The sequence below is a fragment of the Chrysochloris asiatica genome, unplaced genomic scaffold, assembly GCF_000296735.1.
Source record: "Chrysochloris asiatica unplaced genomic scaffold, ChrAsi1.0 scaffold00038, whole genome shotgun sequence".
NCBI lineage: Eukaryota > Metazoa > Chordata > Mammalia > Afrosoricida > Chrysochloridae > Chrysochloris > Chrysochloris asiatica.
This window is the reverse complement of record NW_006408556.1, coordinates 10527007-10537115: the sequence shown is the minus strand read 5'-3', so window position 1 is coordinate 10537115 and position 10109 is coordinate 10527007.

The following is a 10109-nucleotide window of genomic DNA, read 5'->3' as shown; positions in this document are numbered from 1 at the left end:
CTGCCAGAGCTCCTCTTTCCACCAAATAACATCAGCTTCTACACAGATTTCAGACTCTTGCCTGCTAAAGTCTGCCCATTCATTCATCTGTCAATCCATCCATCCATCCATTCCTCCCTATGTCTATATCCCTCCATCCTAACCTCCTTCCATCACTCCATTCATCTACCCATCCATCCAACTATCTGTTTATTCCCCACCCCCACTATGTCTGCACACATTAATCACTCTTCCTTTGTGCTATAAAGAAACAAAGCTATAAAGATGATCAGAATTGGTACTTGACTTCCAGTAGCCTTTGGGTCTAGTAGAAGAGATAGAATTGCCCATAGTAAGTTTAAGAGGTGTAGCACAGTAGGATAAGCACTAGACTGCTAATTGCAAGGTTGGTGGTTCAAACCCATCAGCTGCTACTCAGAAATCCTATACAGGGTCATTGTGAGTCCGAACTGATTCGATGGCACTTAATAACAACAACAAGTTCAAGAAGTGTTAAGAGAACAGAGAAAAAGAGTTGAGAGAAGGAGGAGAGAGCAAGGGCTCCGGGGCCAGGCTGCCTCAGTTTCAAAGTTTGGCCCGACCACTTAATCACTGTGCCAACTTGGACAAGTTACTTTACTTCTCTGTTCCTCAGGCTTTTCAACACTGCTGATGAGTTAGTTCCAACTCATATCAACCTTATAGAGTAGAACTGTTCCACAGGGTGTCCAAGGCTGTAAATCTTTATAAAAACAGACTGCCTCATTTTCTCCCATGGAGTGGCTGGTACGTTTCTGTTAGCATCCCAATGCTTAACTCACAGCATCACCATGGCTTCCCGTCTCCAAGGTACCTACCTCAAAACTGTATTGTTATGACTCCCTACTGCTGTATAACAAAGTATCTCCCACATGGTGTTAGATCTCATGACTGGGTGGGTTGGTTATTTGGTCAGGGGCTGGCTGGGTAATGTTTCTGCTCCAGAAGGCATCAGATGAAGTTACTCTGATATTCAACTGACCTGGAGGGTCCAAGGTGACTTTTCTCAAATGACTTCTTTTGTTGTTTTTTTCTCTCACTTTGGCTGGAATAACTGAAAGGCTGAGCCCAGCTGGGACTGTCAAGGACAGAACTGACATGAGATCTCTCTAATATGACAGGCTAGTCAAGTCTTTTATATGGTTTCCCAGGGCTTTCAAAGTGAGTGTTCTAAGAGACGGAAGCAGAAGCTGCCAGTTTCTTAACGTCTGGCCCAGAAGTTAGCACAATATCTCTTCCACCGAATTCTCTTGGTCAAAGCAGACTGAGAACCTGTCCATGTTCAAGAGGACTCAGTCCCACCTCTCCATGAATGGGTGGAGTCTGCAGGTATTCTTGAATCCACCACAGTTGCATTAAGATTAAACGAGTTTAACACATACAAAGCAGAGAGTGCAATGACCCAAGAAGTAAGGGCCATACAAATGTCTGTTGTTATTGTCATTACAATAGCCCATGAACTAAGTCTTCAGAAGTGAATTTCTACTCACAGGGTAGAGAGGGAAGAATTCCTGGTTGGTACAAATGGTTAATGCACTTGGATGCTAACCGAATGGTTGGTAGTACAAGTCAACCCAATGAACCTCAGAAGAAAATCTTAGCAATCTACCAAAAAAATCAGTCATTGGAAACCCTAGGGAGCACAGGTCTACTCTGACACTCATGGGCCCACCATAAGTTGGAATGAACTCAGTGATAACTGTTTTGTTTTGTTTTAATGTGGGTAGAGAAATTGCTGTGTAGAGATAGGGAGAGTTCTACTTGTGCATACTAGGCAATTTTACGTCAGTTCGGGTCTTTGCTCAAAAGTTAGACTGCCAACTGAAAGGTTGGCTGTTGTAACCCACCAGGATTAAGATGAGACTCTCTGCTTCCATAAAGAGTTATAGCCTTGGAAACCCAATGGAGCACTTGATCTCTGTCTTATAAAGTCGCTATGAGTCAGAATCGACTCAACAGCAGCGGGTTTGGTGAGTTTGGATTTCGTCTATCCTGGTATGGCGCTGTGGGCTACTGCATCAGACTGCAGAGTCATTTGCACTGCAAGGTTGGTGGTTCAAACTCACCAGCTGCTCCTTGGAAACCCTATACAGGGTCACTATGGGTTGGAATCAACTCAACAGCACTTAACAACAACAAAAACAATTCAAAGTAGATGATCTAATCAACCAATATATGTAAAACATGTTGTCATTGTTGTTAACTACCAATTCTTGGCAACCCCATGCACATTCACAACACTGTTCGGGTCTGTACTGTCTCCATGATGGATTGAGAATCAGACTGTTGTGATCCATACGGTTTACACTGGCTGGTTTCTAAAACATGTAGCTGATTGGTAATTGATAGGTTTCACATCTTTCCCAGAACACCCAGGAACCCAGCCTGGTGGGAGACATTGAGGGCAGGGTGTCATATGGAGGATTTCCCACCCACTCCTCACCCTAGGATATGTAGGGTTGACTCTGCATGGCCACTTGTGTGGCAAGCTGGGCTCACAGACCTCAGAACACACATATGAGCAAAGATGGCTGGGTTGCCTTCCCCAGCTCCCCCTCCCAGCCCCTGCTGTCTAATTGGAAAGGGCCATTTCAACATCTTAGCAGAAAATGGAGTTTTCCTTTCCTTGATGCTGTGATTTGACTGGGAGTTAGCAAGGCATCAGTAGAATCCTAAACGTCTATTTAAAAAAAATCAAGCCTTCATCTCGGCCTGGCACAGGGCTCCCGCTCTCCCTTTGAGGGAGGAAGATAAAACGCCTTCGTGCGTGTCCTCCTGCCTGTGAACATGGGCTGGTTAAACATCCCTGGTAATGTCTGAGCGGTGCCAAGGATTTTATCTCTTCCCAGTAACATCCTTGCTTTTGAAGGGCTTCCACAGGGAGCTACAGAAAGGTTTGTGAGGAGAAGGGAGCATTTCAGAGGTCAGGGGCAGCCACACTGGGGACCACCGTGCCTGTTGCCAAGCTAGACCCTTTACATAAATCATCTTATTTCTTTCTCTACAATACTAGGAGTCCTGGTGTGATGCTGTAGGATCAACACTGAACTGCTAACCACAGACTGGTGGTTCAAACCCACCAGCTGCTCCTTGGAAACTCCATACAGGCTTATTATGACTCTGAACTTAACAATAACATCAACATACTAGGGGTAAAGGAGCCCTGGTGGTGCAGTGGCTAAAGTACTCAGATGTTAACCAAAAGGTCAGCAGTATAAACCCACCAGCTACTCTGTAGGAGAAAGATAGGGCAGTCTGCTTCTGTGCAGACTTACAGCTTTGGCAACCCTATGGGGCAGTTCTACTCTGTCCTACAGCGTGACTAGGAGCCGGAATCTACTCCAGGGCAGTGAGGTTTGGACTCCACAAGTAGAAGGTGGTAGGGGGAAAGGTTGTATGGCACTGTGGATTAATGTGCTGGATTGCAAAGTCAGTTTGAACCATAAGGTCAGAGGTTCAAGTTCACCAGTCACGCCTCAGAAACCCTATACAGGGTCGCTATGGATCAGAACCAACTCGATGGCACTCAACAACAACAATAGTTGAGAGGGAGTCTTGGTATGGCACTGTGGGTTAGTGCATTGGACTGCAAGGCCGGTTTGAAAAGCAGTTCAAACTCACCCGTCACTCTTGGGAAACTCTATACAGGGTCACTCTGAGTCAGAACCTACTCAACGGCACTTAACAACAACAACAACAATAGTGGAGAAACTCAGATCTGGGGTCTGCGTTAGACCCCAGAAAGGCTGAGTAGCCTGTCCCGGGGCATGCCCATGAAGAGTAGAAAGTACTTACATAAGGCCTGAAGCAAATGTAGTGTCAGAAGCCTAGGCTGTGGGAGTCAGCCTACTCAACTGTGTCTGGCACCTGTGCTTTCTACCCTGCCAAGAAGTATGGGATTCCTCTCTACCATCCCTCACAGCCCAGCACTCCATTACTAAACCACAGATGAAGAAACCTGGCTTCAGTTTTCCCATGATGGGGTGTCACAGATTGACTAAGTGGTTATTTAGGAAGACCTCAAATCGTGGCATGTATTCAGTCCAAATGAGGACATAAAACCAGGGTAGGGGTACATGATGTGATAAGGAAATGGGAAAGAGCCTTAGGAGAGGAAGGCTGAGAGGTAGTGGTTCTGAGTCAAGAGCTATGGGTTCACATCCTTCCAGATCCCCACGTCGTGACCCTAGGAAAATCTGTCTCCACTAGAAACCTGCTTCTTCTTCTTAAGAGACATTATGCTATAAGCTTTCTGGACTCCATCTTAGCCCCAATATGCTTGGATTCTATCAGGGCCTGTACATACAGCTACACAGATGGTGACCTGCACAACTCCAGGAAGGTACCATTCACAGACTGTAACATAAGTTGGCTAATTCAGTGACCTTTCTATAAAGGGGAATATGGATGTGCAAAAGCTGGACAATGAATGAGGACAGAAGAAAATTTCGCATAGTTGAATTCTGGTGTTGGTGAAGAATATCAAATAGACCAGAAGAAAGGACAAATCATCTTGGAAGACATATAACTAGAATGCTTGTTAGAAGCAATGATGGTGAGACTTTGTCTCAGGTATTTTGGACATGTTATCAGGAGGGACCAGTCCCTGGAGAGAAGGACATCATGCTTGGTAAAGTGGCCAGTCAGCGACAAAGAGGAAGACCCTCACTGAGCTGGCCTGACACAGTGACTGTAACAATGGCTTATCCCACTGTACCACCTGGTTTGTTGTTGTTGTTAAGTGCTGTTGAGTTGGTTCCGACCCATAGCAACTCTGCATAGGGTTTCCAAGGAGCGACTGGTGAGCTTGAACCACCGAGCTTCTAGTTCAAACGGCTTTGCAGTCTGGCACATTAACTCACAGCGCCACACCAGGACTCCACCACCTGGTATGTTGTTGTTAAGTACCATGGAGTCAGTTCTGACTCATAGTGACCCTGCACAGGGTTTCCGAGGCTGTAAATCTTTACGGGAGCAGAAAGCTTCATCTTTTTACCCTGGAACAGCTGGTAGTTTCGAACTGCCGATCTTGAAGTTAGCAGCCCGATTTGTAACCACTACGCTACCAGAGCTCCTTAGAGGTTATTCAGCTGCTAACAGAAAAGTTCAAACCCATCAGCTGCTACTCTGGGAAAAGCTGAGGCGGCCTGCTTCAGTAAAGATGTATAGCCTTAGAAACTCTGTGGGGCAATTAGGATAAGCATTTGACCATAGGTCAGTGTGAACCACAAAGTTGGTGGTTCAAACTCACCAGCAGCTTCTTGGAAACCCTCTACAGGGTGGCTGTGCATCAAACCGACTAAACAGCACTTAACAACAACAATTAGTCTTTAAAACTCTCTGGGACAGTTCTACTTTGTTCTTTGGGATCACAATAAGTAAGAATGGACTTGATGTCAATGACCAACAACAACAAAATTATAAGTACTGAGAAGAAAGTGAAATCAGAGTAACTGATGTGAATGGATGGGCTACCTGTCACTGTCAGCTGGGGTGCCCTGAGAAGGTCTCTCTGAGCAGGGACTTTTATGCTGAATTCCAAACAATGAGGCGGGATCAGTTTGGATGAAAAGTACTCCAGACAGAAAGAACTTCCTGTGCAAAGGCCCTGAGATGTGTGGGAGACAGGAATAGAAAGGACGTCTGTGTGTCTGGACCTAGGGAGTTAGACATGAGAATGGTGGGCCCTGCGGGAGATCTCAGTGATGTTCAGGGACTGGATCCATCTCACGAGGGGGTGCTCCCTGTACTTCCTGTGACGTTTCTGGTGTGCACTGGCTGGGCGCTGATGTGTGAAGCTGGACCCTGCCAGTGGAGGCAGTCGTCCTCCAGGGGCCTGCTTCCCTTCTTCCCTGTTCCCCAAAACTACACTCCTGAACACCCTGACTTTTCCCAGTCTTGGTTTGCAGACCTAGTCCCTGGAGTGCACCCACTCATTTCCTGCTCCTTCACAAAACTGTGATCAAGCTGGCAAGGAGCCGACATTTGGATTAACAAACAGCGTGTGGTGGTGCAGAGGTGGGGCAGTTGCCTCCAGGTGCAAGTCCAAGGATGCATCAGATGAGGCACAAAATGACAGTCCCAAGTGCCACAAATCTGAAAGGCACCTGAGTGAGGCAGCTGGGCGAGATCAGGGAGAATTTTCTGCTGATGCCTGATCTCTCAGAGCTTGGCTAGCATAGTGGTTACAAGTTGGGCTGCTAGCCACGGGACAAAGATGAGGCTTTCTGCTTTCATAAAGATTTACAAAGTCAGAAATCCTATGCAAGGTCACTATGAGTCAGAACAGTCTCCACAGAACCAACTCAAGGCACTTAACAATGACAAATCCAAATCAGTGGTAGGGAATGCAACAGATGCCTCTGGGGACTTTCATTACCCTCACTCATTTCAATGTTCACCTTCAGGCAGTATTTTGCATAGGTTCACGTCTGCCCACACCAGGGTACCTGGCCTGGCCCTGTTCCCCACAAAGGAGCTGTTAGGAAGTCAGGCTGTGAAGTCACACTGGTCCATTAGTTGAAGTACAGTGAGTAAGTTAACCTCTCAGATTCTCAGTTTTCTCATGCATACAATGGAGATAACCATACATATGTTACAGGGTGAAATGAAATAATACTTAGAAGGAGGCTCCATAGATCATACCAGTTACTGGAAGTCCATTCCAATATGGTGACCCTGTGTGTGTCAGAACTTAACTTGTGTTCCATAGAACTTTCAATGGCTGATATTTTGGTAGTAGATCATCAGATCTTTCAAGGTTCCTCTAAGTGAACTCAAACCTCTAACCTTTCGGTTAGCAGCCCAACACATTTACCGTTTACACCATCTATCCATTTACAGTTTATCCATCATTGTTGTTGTTGTTATGTGCCGTGGAGTCGGTTCCGACTATACCATTCACATAGTAAGTCTAATAATAATTATCCATCATAATGGGTAATTATTATTAGACTTATTATGTGAATGGTATTATACTGAAATTTTAAAAGCAGCATCTCATTTAATCTTCTTAACCCAGTGAGGAAGGCATCTTTTAGTCTCCATTTCACAAATGAGGACCATGAGGTTCAGACAGTACAAGACAGTGGTTCTCAACCCAGGGTGGTGCTGTGTCCCTGGGGGGCATCTAGAATTTGGGTTGTTATGATGGCTGAGTAGTATTTACTATGGGGTAAGGGGGAGGGAGGGAGGCTCACTAACCTGCAATGTGTGGAATAGTCCTAAACACACAGGAAATTTAGCCCCAAGAGTGCCCCTGTCTTGAAGAACACTAACTCTAGAACGATTCCTCATTCACAGATGAAGGACTGAGCCTCCAGTAAAGTGACTAGTGCAGGTTCACTTAGCCTGTTAGGAACAGAGCTATGATCAGTCACCTCCCCATCTTGACCACCAATGCCTTCACCATACAGAGCCCAAGCCAGAATTTGAACCACCTTCAAGGGAAGGCCAGTTGGCGGCACTGGGTCAGTGCTTCCTCTTAAAAATAACACGACATTTTGTCTCTGTGCATCTTCACTTCTCGGCCTAAGGAATGAGCCCCTCATCTCACCCAGGTTTGAAAGATGAACGCTGTTATCTTTGATGGGATTCTCAGATTTTCATCACCCCACAGCCATCGTCCACAAAGACAAGGTGTTGATAATTACATTTTTGCTCTCCATACCATGTAATTAATAATTGCAATTAATATGGCACACTTAGTCAAATAACACAGGGCCTAATTTGCTGCTGCTTCGCCTTTCTCCTTTTGATTGAGACAATCTGTGGATCCCTGTTTTCCTTGGTTCTACAGCCAGCTGCAGTTAGCACAGCGGGACCTGTCAATGCTGCTACAAGGCAATTTGCATGATATTTGGAGAGTTGAGCAAAGCAGTAGGACTGGGGGGAATGAAGGGGGCTGGGACTACTGAGGTGGGCAAAGATTCAGAGTTCTGGGTCCTAGACAAGGTATTGGAGTAGATCTATTTAACGCTGGTAGCATAGTGGTTACGAATCGGGCTGCTAACCTCAGGGTCAGCAGTTCGAAACTACCAGCTGTTCTGCAGGGGAAAAATGAGGCTTTCTGCTCTCATAAAGATTTACAGCCTTGGAAACCCTGTACAGGGTTACTATGAGTCAGAACCAACTCCATGGCACATAACAACAACAACAACAATTTAACCCTGGTGTGGCACTGTAGGATAAGCAAGGTTGGTTTGAATTGTAAGTTAAGCAGTTCTAACTCACCAGCTGCTCCTCAGGGTCCTTTTGAATTGGAACCAACTCTATGGCACTTAACAAGTACAGCTAGAAGCCAGACAGAGCACTTAAGGGTTTAATCTGGCTCCAGATGAAGGTCTGAATGGTTTAAACTTAAGAAAGGTGTGCTACAGGGTTGTATTCTTTCACCATACTTATTCAACCTGTGTGCTGAATAAATAATCCGAGAAGCTGGGTTATAAGAAGAAAAACATGGCATCAGGATTGGAGGAAGACTCATTAACAACCTGCGATATGCAGATAATACAACCTTGCTTGCTGAAAGTGAAGGGGACTTAAAATATTTACTGATGAAGAGCAAAGAGCACAGCCTTAAGTATGGATTGCATCTCAATGTAAAGAAAACAAAAAACCACCACCACTGGACCAATAAACAACATTCTTATCAACGGACAAAAGATTGAAGTTCTCAAAGACTTCATTCTTCTTGGATCAACCATCAACACTCATGGAAGCAGCAGTCAAGAAATCAAATGACCAGGAGGCGGGGCTTGATGGTGGCTAGGGTGGAGGTGCAGTGAAGTTCGCCATCAGCGATACCACAGAATACCAAGCAAAGCAGATCCAGGGTAGAGCTCCAAAACTCAGAACCACAGAGATAGGAATATTTAAAAGGTTTGAAGGCTTATAGCTAGTGGAACTTGTAGCAAAAGTAAGATATTCCATATTTTAGAATCTGCCACACTCCACAGCCCCAAGTGGACAACTTGGGTGAAACCAAATGGCAAGACCAAGCTGGTTCTTTGAAAGGATTAACAAAATTGACAGACCATTGGGAAAACTAACAAAAGAAAAGAGAAGACACAAATAACACACATTAGAAACCACATGGGCAATGTCACAATGGAACCAAAGGAAATCAAAAGGATAATAACAGACTACTATAAAGAGTTGTACTCCAACAAAATTGAAAACTTAGAAGAGATGGATACATTTTTATATAAACACGACCTACCTAAACTTACACACAGTGAAGTAGAAAACCTGAACAGACAAAAGAAGAAATTGATCAGGTCATCAAAAAACTCCCAACCAAAAAGAGTCCAGGCCCAGATGGCTTCACTGGTGAGCTCTACCAAACATTCAGAGAAGAACTGTCACCAATTCTACTCAAATTATTCCACAATATAGAAGAGGATGGAAAACCTCCTAATCCATTTTATGAAGCAAGCATAACCCTCATACCAAAACCAGGGAAGGACATCACTAAGAAAGAAATTTATAAACCAATATCCCTCATGAACATAGATGCAAAAACTCTCAACTAAATCATAGCCAACAGAATCCGGCAGCACATCAAAAAGATAATACATCATGATCAAGTTGGGTTCATATCAAGGATACGAGGATGGTTCAACATTAGAAAAATGATCAACGTTATCCACCATATAAATAAGAAAAAAGAAAAGAATGACATGATCATATCAATTGATGCAGAAAAGGCATTTGACATAATCTAACATTAATTCCTGACAAAAACACTCAACAAAGTAGGAATTGAAGGGAAATTCCCCAACATAATTAAGAGCATATATACAAAACCAACAGCCTACATCACTTTCAATGGAGAGAAACTGAAAGTTTTCCCTCTGAGAACAGGAACCAGAGAAGGATGCCCTTTGTCACCATTCCTATTTAATATTGTGCTGGAAGTCTTAGCAAGAGCTATTTGGCAAGACAGGGAAATTAAAAGCATACAAATAGGCAAAGAGGAAGTAAAATGCTCTCTATTTGCAGATGATATAATCCTACACGTAGAAAACCCCAAATGTGAATTCCAGAATTATGAAGACCATCAATGAAAAAATAGGGACAAATGTGAAGGC